This window comes from Pseudophryne corroboree, chromosome 1 (genome assembly GCF_028390025.1).
Source record: "Pseudophryne corroboree isolate aPseCor3 chromosome 1, aPseCor3.hap2, whole genome shotgun sequence".
NCBI lineage: Eukaryota > Metazoa > Chordata > Amphibia > Anura > Myobatrachidae > Pseudophryne > Pseudophryne corroboree.
In genome coordinates, this window is record NC_086444.1 from 73,349,045 (window position 1) to 73,361,120 (window position 12,076).

Below are 12,076 nucleotides of genomic sequence, written 5' to 3' on the forward strand. Positions count from 1 at the left end.
ACCATTTCTTGCAAAGGTAAAGCCAGTATGGAGAACCCTGGGATCCAGTTTCGGCAGTACTCACACATTCCAAGAAAAGTGCGGATCTGTTGCTGGGTTTGTGGCAGAGTCATGTCGCGAATCGCCTGTATTCTATCAGTGGTGAGGTGTCTAAGGCCTTGCGTCAAGCAATGTCCCAAATATTTTACCCTGGTCTGGCACAACTGCAACTTATCCTTTGAAACCTTGTGTCCCATATTGGAAAGATGAAACAGAAGCTGTTTCGTGTCTTTCAAGGACGATTCGAGTGAATCAGAACACAGCAGTAAGTCATCTACATACTGTATTAATACTGATCCGCTCTCAGGTTGAAAGGATTGTAAACAGTCATGCAGTCATGTATAAGGGTTATACTGCACAGTTAATAAATAGATTAAACAGCAGATAATTTACTTACCAAGATACACTGATGAGAGAAAGAAAAAAATATTTTTTCTAATCAATCTAAATTTGGCGGTGCACCCTGAGTCAGTAATGAAACATACTAGACAAAAGGAGAAAAGAAGACTCTTTTGTGGGTGCACTCTTGTATAATTATGAAAGTAATCTATCTTTTGTGTATATCAATTTCGTTATAGCGGTGTATTTAAATCAACAAATTAAGGATATATTTATGGCTCCTTTTGGAGATATTATCTACTATTAGTATCAACATTGTGATACCATTTGCACAGTTTTCTCTTTTGCTTCCCCTTTTTTTCAACATGGCTATCACTCAGTGATTCATAGGTGACTATATTCACTATCCGGTATTTACATTTGATACCGTGTACCATAATATATTGAGCAGCTATCATCATTTAATCATTGAGAAGGACTGTCTCACTGAGAATCTCTTTTTCTGACTGTCGCTACAATTTCTGGACTCTCACCATTGATTCAGGGGTTTACCCCTGTCTAACATTGGCAGCAGATCCCCCTTTTCACTGTACCCCCTCCCTCTTTTTTCCTTTTCTACAAATTACTTTCTCCTACACTTCATGTCATTCAAGAACTCTCATCGATGATTCCAGAAGCAACTTTATTAATTCTCTACTATCATACCACACTGGTAACGCCCGAATCCTTCCGGTCTTGGAAGCTAAGCAGTGTTGGGGCAAGTCAATACTCTAGTGGGAGACTCTTGAGGAATACTCGGTTTAGTAGAAAATTTTGGGCGGCTAGGCTCAGTGTCTAACACCGACAGCAGATTCATCTTTTCTTTATTCAATTTGTTTTCTATCTCTATCCTTACGCCAGTTGTAAGTAATACAGCCGATCTGATTATTAATCCAAACTATTACTGAGGCGCTAAGTGACTAGCTCTACTTCAAGATTATACAGCTCAGGCAGGCAGTTGAGACCTATTTATGGATTGACCATACATTTGAAAGATTGACGTTACCCAGGCAGCTTGGAACCATTATCTGACATTAACATCAGTATTACCGGTTCCAGTGTTTACTTATTTACTTTTTTCTCTACCTGCACATTCAACTACTATGTGTTTTATGTATATTATCAATAAATATTGAATTTTAATCTATTTCTTTGATACTTTCATAATTATACAAGAGTGCACCCACAAAAGAGTCTTCTTTTCTCCTTTTGTCTAAACAGTCATGCAGAGCCTGGGAGAAAATGCTTGGGCTGTCAATGAAACCTTGGGGTAGTGGAGTCCAGGTGTACTGTACTCCCCTGTATGTAAATGCAAACAGGTATTGGCTGTCAGGGTGCAGAGGGACAGAAAAGAAAGCAGAACAGAGGTCAATGACAGTGAAAAATTTTGCAGTAGGGGGAATTTGCATGAGGATGACAGCTGGATTTGGCACTACTGGGAATTGGCTCTCAACTATCTTGTTTATCCCTCTTAGATCCTGCACTAGCCTGTAACCCCTCCCCCCACTCTTTTTCACAGGGAAGATGGGACTATTGGCAGTGCTGGATGTCCTGACTAGAATGCCCTGTTGTAGCAAGCGCTCTATGACTGGGAACACTCCTAATTCCACCTCTGGCTTTAGAGGATACTGTGGGATTTTTGGAGCTATCCTACCATCTTTTACTTGCACTACTACAGGAGCTACATTTGCCATCAATCCAGTGTCTTGTCCATCTTTGGTCCAGAGGGATCCCGGTATTTGTGAGATCATTTCCTCTACCTTGGATGGACACCTGTCTATACCAGCAGAGTGTGACATTAGCCTTTGTGGGGTATCTAACATATCCTGCACTTCCTGAACGTGATTCTCGGGTATATCCAAGAAGACACCCCTCAGAGTACAATATATGACACACCCCATTTTACACAATAAGGAATGCTTGGTCTGCAAAGGCTCTATCGTAATCTCCGCAGGTCTACTCAAAGGGTAGTGTTGTACTACTCCTGTTACTCCTATTGCCAAAATTGTTTTACCCGTGGTTTTCATACCTACCGTTGAATTTAACACTGACCTGGCCGCCCCTGTATCTACAAGAAAAGGTAATGATCCACCAGCTACATCAACTGTGACCTCAGGTTCACTACCAAGGCTAGCAATCAACTTCACTGGCTGCAGACTACAGGTGTGGCCCAACCCCTATTGTATATTGTGATCCTCCTGCAGCGCGCTGGCAGCTACAATATGTGAGGAGGGTAGCTGAGAATTTTCAGAGGTCTGCCAGTCCCTCCTTGGTGGGTACCTCCTTGTTTCCCCTGCGTGTGGCTCGTAACTTCTCTTATGCGATCCCTTTTCCCTATTATGTGTATTATAATGTGGTTCATATCCTGGTCTAGGGGGTCGATATACCATATGTGTGCCTTTATAACTACAGTTCCGTGCAAAATGTCCTTCCTTCCGACAGTTATAGCATACTACTAAACGTGACTTACCATCAGTGGTCTGGGGTTTTGGCTGATGCGGTTTGGTTGTAAGGGCATTTATACTTACTGTCATCAGCTTATCCCCCTGTGACTCCCTGTGCTTAATGACGTTCCGATCGTGCTCGATAGCGGACTCTCTTAATGCAGCCACCGAGATACCTCTCCAGTTAGGTAGAGTGGTTTTTACCCTTGTTCTTAATGTCTCTTTTAACCCATCCATTAATACTGACACAGCTACCTCCCTGTGATGTATGTTATCCTTAATGTCCTCGATCCCAGTGTATCTAGCCATTTCCTGCAGTGCTCGGTGGAAATATTTAGATGCCGTTTCACCTTCTTTTTGTCTTATGGAAAAGATTTTATTCCATTTGACAACAGTAGGGAAATATACTCCTAATTGCAGATTGATTTGTCGTACATTCTCCTGAGTGTACTCATCAGTGAGAGGTACTTCTGCGTCTAATCTACAATCAGTTATAAATTTCGCGGGATCAATATTGGAGGGTAAACATACCCGTAGCACTGTTTGCCAATCTTTGTTTGTGGGTTCAGTGGCGTGACCTAATTCTTTAATGAACCTCTGGCATGCGACTAGATCCTTTCTGGGATCGGGAAATTCAGACATAATTGTCCTCAATTCTGTCCGGGACCAGGGACAATGCATAGTAATGTTTCTGATGGGAGTGACTCCCTGAGCGTCAGTCTTCCCATTGGGGACCGCGATCACCCTGACAGAATTTAGTTCAATTACATCATTCTGAGTTGATTCTACAATGTGATGTGCAATTGTCTCTGCATAATGTACAGTACCGTACTTACCTGTGGACACGACCTCACTTATCCCTCCGCTAGGGGGCCTTACAACTGATCTTACTGGTTGGGCCGTGCCCACCTGAGTGTTCTGTATGGTGGCTGCTAGAGGGAGTTCCGATATCGTGCTGGGCTCATCTTCTTGCTCGCAGTCCTGAGGAAAGTTTAAAATGGGATACAACTTGCACGGGTTAGGATTAGTACATTTATCAACTATACTCTTATCAGATACCAATATGCCATTGTCTGTAGCCACTTTCTCCCCTACAATATACGGTGGTGGTGGTGCGGTTGCCATCATTTTCCTGCTAGGTTTGGTACCTGCTGCGTGAGCTAATTCTCTTTGCATATCGCCGTCTTGCTGCCATAAGTTTAAACAGTTTGTGTGTCTGACCCTTTGCTTTCGGGATTTTATCAGACATATCCTAATCCTTAAATTCTGCAATACCTCTGGTTCAAAACTGCCTACCTTAGGGAATGGTTCCCTATCTTCCACGGTCATACGTTCCCATTCATTGCAAAAAACTTCAGTGTGTGGTCCATGCTTCTCACACATTATGTACCTCGCCGACCCCCTGGGCCGCGGAATGACAACCTGAACCCTGGTTGAACGTCCCTTACTTGAGCAACTGGCCCCCATATTTTGCAGGTATAGTCCTTTTGGCTAATCCCACAAAAATAACCAAAATACTCAATATAAGGCAACGGTGAAAGTTCTCCGAGTGCTTTCACCCACTCACGCCACCGTTGGCCAGTACTACCATACACTGTTGATAGCGCAGGCAATGTACCCAACCTAGGGCCCCTGTGTAACCTCTATTCACTGGAAGTTTCTGGGAGTGACTTACCCTTTCCAGTAAATATTGGTCATTGGAGAGTTCCTGAGAGAGACCAGCGAAAACTCCCTAAACCTTTATTATACACAAATCACACTTGCGTATGCTACATTCAGCGCTAATGATCCCGCGATTTTACGCAAAGCTCGTAAAAAGAGTATCACGTTGCGCTAACTTTTGAACCCACTCACACGCGGTCCAATCGCTCAGCGTATAGGTACTTGTTACTTATCCGCCGTACGACCAATGGAATCGATTTTTCAGGCTGCGAAACCTCAGCCGGAGCGTATCAAAAACAATCCTATATGGGTAAACCTTGCTAACCCCCTGGGCTGCGGTACTCTAAACCTCGCTGACCTCTTGGACCGCGGTACTCAAAACCTTGCTGACCTTCTGGTCTGCGGTACTCTGCTACCTTGCTCCTTTGTACTTCAATCTATATTAACATGAGTCAGCTGCCTCACGCCACAGAGTCTCCACTCACTCGGTGTACCGCTTCTACGGGATCCTGAATTCCCTGGGTCCACAACACCTTTATTATGTTTGCTCACTCACGTTCGTTCACTCAAATATACTTTGGTTTTTCTGTACAGAAAATTAACTTTCATTCAGATAAACAGCCTTAGTACCAGAGGTAATACAGTAAAAAAGTTTTATTTAAACTAAATTTTGGAAACCGAGCAATTTGTGCTATTGTAGCGTGGCTGCTGTTCCGCCCCTAAGCTAAACAATGCTATTGTGTAATTTGTACTTAGCGGTCGTACCCTTACGCACGTTGCGTAAACACGCGACCGTGCGTATGTCTTTACGTTGCGTACACAGTCCCGTACTTTGTCCGAGACACGTGTACAAAAACCGTACGTCCGCAATAGCACAAATCCCACACTTCTATAAATGTAAGCGATATTACCTAGAATCGCTCACTTCACACAACACAGTTGTCTTTCTGTATAAACCTTTTTAACTAGGCCAGACTGTATTTGTGTTTTACGTTTATTTCCTTAATATTTAGTCTATGTTTTAACTAAATAGCAACAAATTTCTCCGTACAGATCTAAATGAGTCTAGTAATCAGTATTTATGGCAACAATATGAGCAGGTATACAAATACAAAGTACAGGTGTATGCTTGTGATGTGTGCGCATTTGGCGCCAAACAGAAATTCACAGACTTTAAAATAGCTTTGTGTATTTACTTTACGGATCCCACCAGCATCCCTACAAACCATGCAGAGCAGACGCCATCTAATCAGCAATACAAACAGGGTTTCCAGTGTATCCACCGACCAGAAAAAGGTTTACGTAGGATACCTATCCCTGTCCGCCCCTTGCTGATAGATAAAGTCTGCTTTAGCCTGCTAGGCTGCTGGTATGAGGAAAAACCGGACGATGCCCCCAATTGATAATGTCGATATTATCTTAAACCATAAAGCTATACCTTATAACACACTTTTACCATGGAGCCGCAACGGCCGCTAAACTTAATATGCACTCTACGTACTTTGTACGCTATTTGCGTACAGAGTCCCGTACCTTGTACGGACTTAGCGTACAAACATTGGGCTGGGGGTACAAAGTACACACAGCGCGCACGCACCCAGAGTTATACTTTAAACCTTATGCGTAATGCAATGCAATGATATTCTTTCACTTTAAACCTTATGTACCGCTGATGGTACAAAGTACCCACAGCGTGTACACACCTTATCAATACACTTTTAAACCTTATACAGTTAGGAAATGTAATACGCTTTAAACCCTAGCAGGGAAAAGAGGACACAACACCGATTTGTAGTTAAACACTGGTTTCCGACACCACAGAGTATATATCTGGAAGGGGGTTAACAATACAATTTATACACTACAATACAACAGAGTAAATGGCTACAGTCAATGTACATACATGAGACTATTCGCATGCGCTTCCTGGTCCAGTCCTCCGCTAATCAGGTAGATAGCGTTAAGAGTCTTCTGACCGGCCAGGCAGCAACAGGCTTTTTATACACTACTTCCAAAAGCAATACAATGGATACTGTAATCCCTTTGTCCATTGGACACAGGGATGCATCTTTACATTACAGGAGAGGTCATAGGTTGATTTGAAAAGGTGGGCGATGTCTTTCTCAACTGCTCTTGTGGGTGGTCTCCTTTGGATTCCCGCCGCATACATAATATACAGTAAATACAGTTAATATCTATATTCTACTTCTGCACATAACTATCCACAGGAACATGCGATCTTCCTCTAACCAACACCGGAATGTTACCCTTAAAATACCCTACAGCTGGATACCAGACATCACCTTATAAAATTAGTCTGTCCCTTCCTATCATGCAAAGGTGAATCCCTTTGTTCTGAAATCATTTAAACTGTTGATACTTGCTGATGTGGTGCAGGGGGGCTATGTGTACAATGTGCACTATTTGGATTAAATATGTAATGTTTTGATAGCCCTCCATGCGTTCACAAACTCCGCCGTAAATACCCACACCACGCGCAGGACCGCGGGAGCGACCATACGCAAATTGCGGATATGTGCACGCACGGCGGAACAAGTGCACGCGAAGCGGGCATGTGTGTGTTGTTAGTACGTAATGTGTGTACTGGAATATTTTTCGACTGACAATATATAAAGCAATGACATAATACATATACAAAATGGAGTTATACTGTACTTAAACAATATGGCGTGAAAAAGTAGTTAAAAATATCACCCCATACAACATAAAAAGTCTGTAAATGGAAAATATATTTTTCCAGTTGGTTCAACCTGTGTTTTACATTTGATTGAATTATCTTGTGAAAAGAAATAAATATTAAGTACAAATTGAGAGTAAATATCTTTGTTTTTCAGGCCAACATCAAAATAAGAGATTTAACACTGAAAAGTAAATGCAATATTTGAAGCAGAACATGTGGTTCCCAGTCTGGGCCTAATCATTCCTGCACAACATCCGCTGTCACATTAATTAATTAATTGCACTTTCCCAATGTACAGTACTTACATTAAAGTGACAAATATTAGACAATGATGTTGTAGAACATTAGTTTTTAACATGCAAATTTTATATAGCACTATGGTGGAGTAGAAGCCTATCCAGCATTAATGAGCGTAATTATTACATCCCCCCCACCCCATAATATTAAACGTAACCAAAAATAAATGAATTATACATGAAGATGATAATACTCAGCTGACACAAATTGCTGTTTATTTTGCAAATTTGAACTGAGTGTACCTTGTGCATAATTACATATCGGATTGATGATGCATAAATGTAATATTCACAGAACTGTGCATGTTTACTTACTTTTACAATCATCCGTATTCAGAAAACTGTCTGCAGGGCCTTATTCAAGGTTGTTAGCACACCAAAAAAGCACACTGATTGGTAACACCATGCAGCACTGCAGGTGGGGTATATATAACATGTGCAGAGAGAGTTAGATTTGGGTGGGGTGTGTTCAAACTGAAATCTAAATTGTAGTGTAAAAATAAAGCAGCCAGTATTTACCCTGGACAGAAACAATATAACCCGCCAAAATCTACAAATGGTACTTTAAGACCAGGGAACCGTAGACATAGACTGTGAATGGCCTTAGCAAAGATGGCGACACCCAGCATAGACTTGACGAAGATGACCACCAACAGGACACTAGGACCTGCATTGCTCTATCTGGGAACACAGCAGGGAGCATTGTGACATAATGTGACACTGAACTATCTTCAGTGTAAAGAAGAACAAGGAGTCTTTGAAGAGATGATATGGCTCCCACAGAGCCCTGATCTCAACATCATTGGGGTATATTTACTAAGCTCCCGATTTTAAAAGAGATGGTGTTTTTTCTTCAAAGTGTCATCTTGGGAATTTACTAAACTCAAATCACGGCAGTGATGAGGGCATTCGTATTTTTATTACGGCTGTGTAGTAAAATTACGAATGAATACACCATCGGTCAAACACGGCTGTTTAGGTATTGAACACGGTCATTTACTAACCATTCGTATTTGAAATCTCTTCCGTGAAAATGCATGTGCGGCCGTGAAAAAATACTAATCGTACAAAAAGCCTAAAAAAAAATAGACCTGCTTTTGAGAAGTGTGTTTACATGTGTTGCCAATTCTACATTACTCACACCTGACTTTTTGGACCTTTAAAAGTGGCCCCAACACATTTTTCTCCTCTCTCACTCTGAAATGGCTGCTACTGTGTGTAGTACTGCTGTCTTGTTTGCTGGGGGATACCTGACACTGCTCCATGAGGCTACAATAAACCCAGACCAGGAAAATGAACATGGTCAGCAGGTTGTACAGGTTCCGCGTAGGCTGGACATGGCTTGTTTTTTTAGTGGGCGTTTAAACGATAACAAATTGGCTGATGACCATGTTATACAGATGGTCCGACTAAATGTAAATAACATTTTCCGTCTGTATGACCTTGCCAAACTGAACCTAGACCCTGAGACAGCACGCTCTCGCTCTGTCTCAGGCCTGCACAAACTCCTGGCTGTGTTGCACTTTATGTCTACTGGCAGCTTCCAGCCTGTGACTGGCGATGTCCTTAGTATCTCACAGGCCACCTTTTCTAAATAATTAATTCAGGTGAGTTAAAACATACATACACGTCTATGTCTAAGTGTTGCTTCTGTAATGTAATATAACACAGTATTGTATTGATTACAGGTCATGACACTCACCTTTAATTTAGGAATGTCCACTCAGGTTTTGGATGTCTTGGATGGCCACATAGATGCCTCTCTCTGCTTCCCTACCCAGGAGTCGCAGTGGCATGCAGTCAGGGTAGCTTTATCTGATCTTGCGGCCATGCCCAATGTGCTGGGTGCCATAGATTACACACACGTTGAGCTGAGGCCACCTAGGGGCAGGCAATATATTTATACCAATAGACATCTGGCCCAAGACACTAATGTGCAGGTGGTTTGTGTAGCTAATGAAACAATACACATATTCCGTGTTAACAATTTATTAAGTTGAACACAGGCATTTTTGTTCAAACAAATAAACATAATTTTTTAATGCACAAACTATTATCAGCAGGCATGATTATTTTTTTTTTTTTGTGTGTGCTGGGTGCCGAGGATTGGGCTGGCTCGTTGGTCCGGGTTCGACTTGAGCGTCTAACTGGGGATTGAACTGGGGTCTGGCTTGGTGTAGTTGTCCCCGAGCTAGAGCTGACTTGGTGTGATGCCAACACATTAAGGCTTTGACCAAGTATGTTTAAGCTTGCAGTGAGTTGCGTATTAGCGGCAGTGTTGCTTGCTATTATTCTTGAGAGGTTGTCGTTGATAATTTGGTTGTGTTGTATTAGCTGGATTAGGGATTGGTGCTGCCGCTGTTGTTCATCCATGATGCGTTGGAGGTTTGCTTGCATTTGGCTGTTGTCTGCCCTCATCTGCTCCATTGAGTTGGCAATTCTGCCCACCTGCACTATAAGTCTGCCTGAGTTGCGACTCAGTCTAGGCAGATGATGGGGCTGTGGGTGTTGAGGTACGCATAGCTTTGCTCCTGTTGTGTGGCCCAATGTCTCCAAAACTCAGGACCCATGTGTCTAGGGTGGTGTTGTGCTCAATTGGGGGCTGTGGGATGTTTGGGGTGGTTGGGGTATGTCCTGCGTCGTGGTTGGCTGGGTAGGATCGATGGCCTGCAGGTGTAGTGTGAAAGTATCCTGCTGGTCACTTTCCTGCTGGACATCCTCGGTGATGATGGCTGGGTCTGTATGGGGTTGAAGACAGACACTATTTAGTAAATATTTTGCATTGGTCTTACTATAGCTTTATGTCAACATGCATTACTTCTTAATATTCATGTTGTAATTGCTAAATAGATTGTGGCCTAAACTTAACTACAGTATGTTGTTGGCCTTTTTGAAAAAATATGTGCCTTCTAACGTTCACTACTCAGTTGTAAAAAATTTTTGGGAATATTTGGATTCTGAGGCATAATTAATGTGCGAACACGAAGAACTCTAACAAATACAAATTACTACATTTACATATTGGGTATGAAGCTTCCTTTGGAACAACACACACAATACAATAAATGTGTTGACCAATACACTCATACATTGTTCAAGGCAGTCAGTAGTCTGGCCAAAACGTTAACAAATATAGTGGTCTAAAATGTACACATTAACAATGGGTGAAAAAGTATGAAGGTGCCCTATGTTTCGAACTGGTGATGTTGGCCATGCAAAACAATTGGATGAGACTGAACAATAATGTAGGTGTTTTTATCAAAAATTTAAACTAAAAATATTTGTTGATATGGCCAACATCACATCTGTCAATTAACCATCTAAAAAAACCTTACCACCATGTGCTTGTTGGTGATTATTACAAGGATGACTGGTCATTTGTGTATTTTTTTTTGGAAGTGCACAAACAGTGGTGCAGATGTATAAACCTGGAGAAGGCATAAGGAAGTGAAAAACCAGTGATATGTGCAAGGTGATAAAGGCACAAGGCAAACAGCTCCAATATGTAAATTAACAGTTGCGTTTATTTTGTGCTACTGCCTTTATCACCTTGCACATATCACTGCTTTTTCACTTCCTTATGCCTTCTCCAGGTTAATAAATCTACCCCACTGTTTTTTTACTTATTTACAGGTAATTGTTATGTTTACTCACCAGACAACTGAGGTGATTGTGGATCCTTACTTTGTGGGCTGGCCAAAAGAGCTAATGGTGGCAGGGCCGACACTGCGGAGATGCGCCATTGGGGTGGTGATGCTGGTGCTGTAGATTCATCCTCAAGCCGGCGTCTCTTGGTTGGCCTACTAGCCACACTAACCGAGCCCTGTGATGGGCGCTTTAGTGGAGGGGGGTTTGCAGAAGAAGAACCTATGTGATAAGATAAACATTACCATTTTGTATTTCTATGTGTTTGCAGAATATGTGTTTACAGTAAAATCTTACCTGCATTGCCACCATCTGCATCTCTTGGCAGTGTTGGATGTGGCCTGGCTGTGCTGCTTCTCTTTCGTACTGTAGAAATATGAAGAATGTCCTTATGAACATACTATTTTGTTGATATGTTTATACAAATTCCTTATTGTGATGTAAACATATGTGGGACCTGATGAGAAGTAAACTCAACTATGCTTATGCTTTTATGCCTGACTTCTGTCACACGCCATAGGCGGCATTCACCGCGCTTACCCCTGCGTGCCTGCTGGTCTGTGTTGCGGCCTCCGCCTTCGTTGGTCCACGGGCTCCGGCGCCTGGCTGGCGCGGCTCCCGGCGATTCTCCAGGGCAGGGGCGCCGCCATGACACCCGGCATCACGTGGGCGGGGAGCAGGTGACGTCATCAGACTGTTCCGCCAATCCAGCGGAGGCGGGAGATTCAAAGGCAGACGCCGGGCAGCGCCTCGGCGCCTGAGTATCGTCTTTTCCCTGAAGTGGATGCCAGTGCTTCTGTCCTCGGCGGAACTCTCTGCAGCATACCCCAGTGTCTCCGGCATTTCCAGGTGTCAGTTGTTGCACAGCCTCCAGCGTTCCCAGCCGCTGCTGGGTTCCACTGCGCTCTAGT

General features: G+C 42.8%; 1 long non-coding RNA gene across 1 annotated transcript; it reads right to left on the reverse strand.

The window, feature by feature from the left end:
* Positions 1 to 9,591: 9,591 nt before the first annotated feature.
* Positions 9,592 to 11,555, reverse strand: LOC134930209 (uncharacterized). The gene is made up of 3 exons (XR_010178690.1): positions 11,463 to 11,555; positions 11,175 to 11,387; positions 9,592 to 10,258 (listed from the first exon to the last, which is right to left on the reverse strand). It is a non-coding gene; the product is annotated as an uncharacterized LOC134930209 (long non-coding RNA).
* Between the last annotated feature and the right edge of the window lie 521 nt (positions 11,556 to 12,076).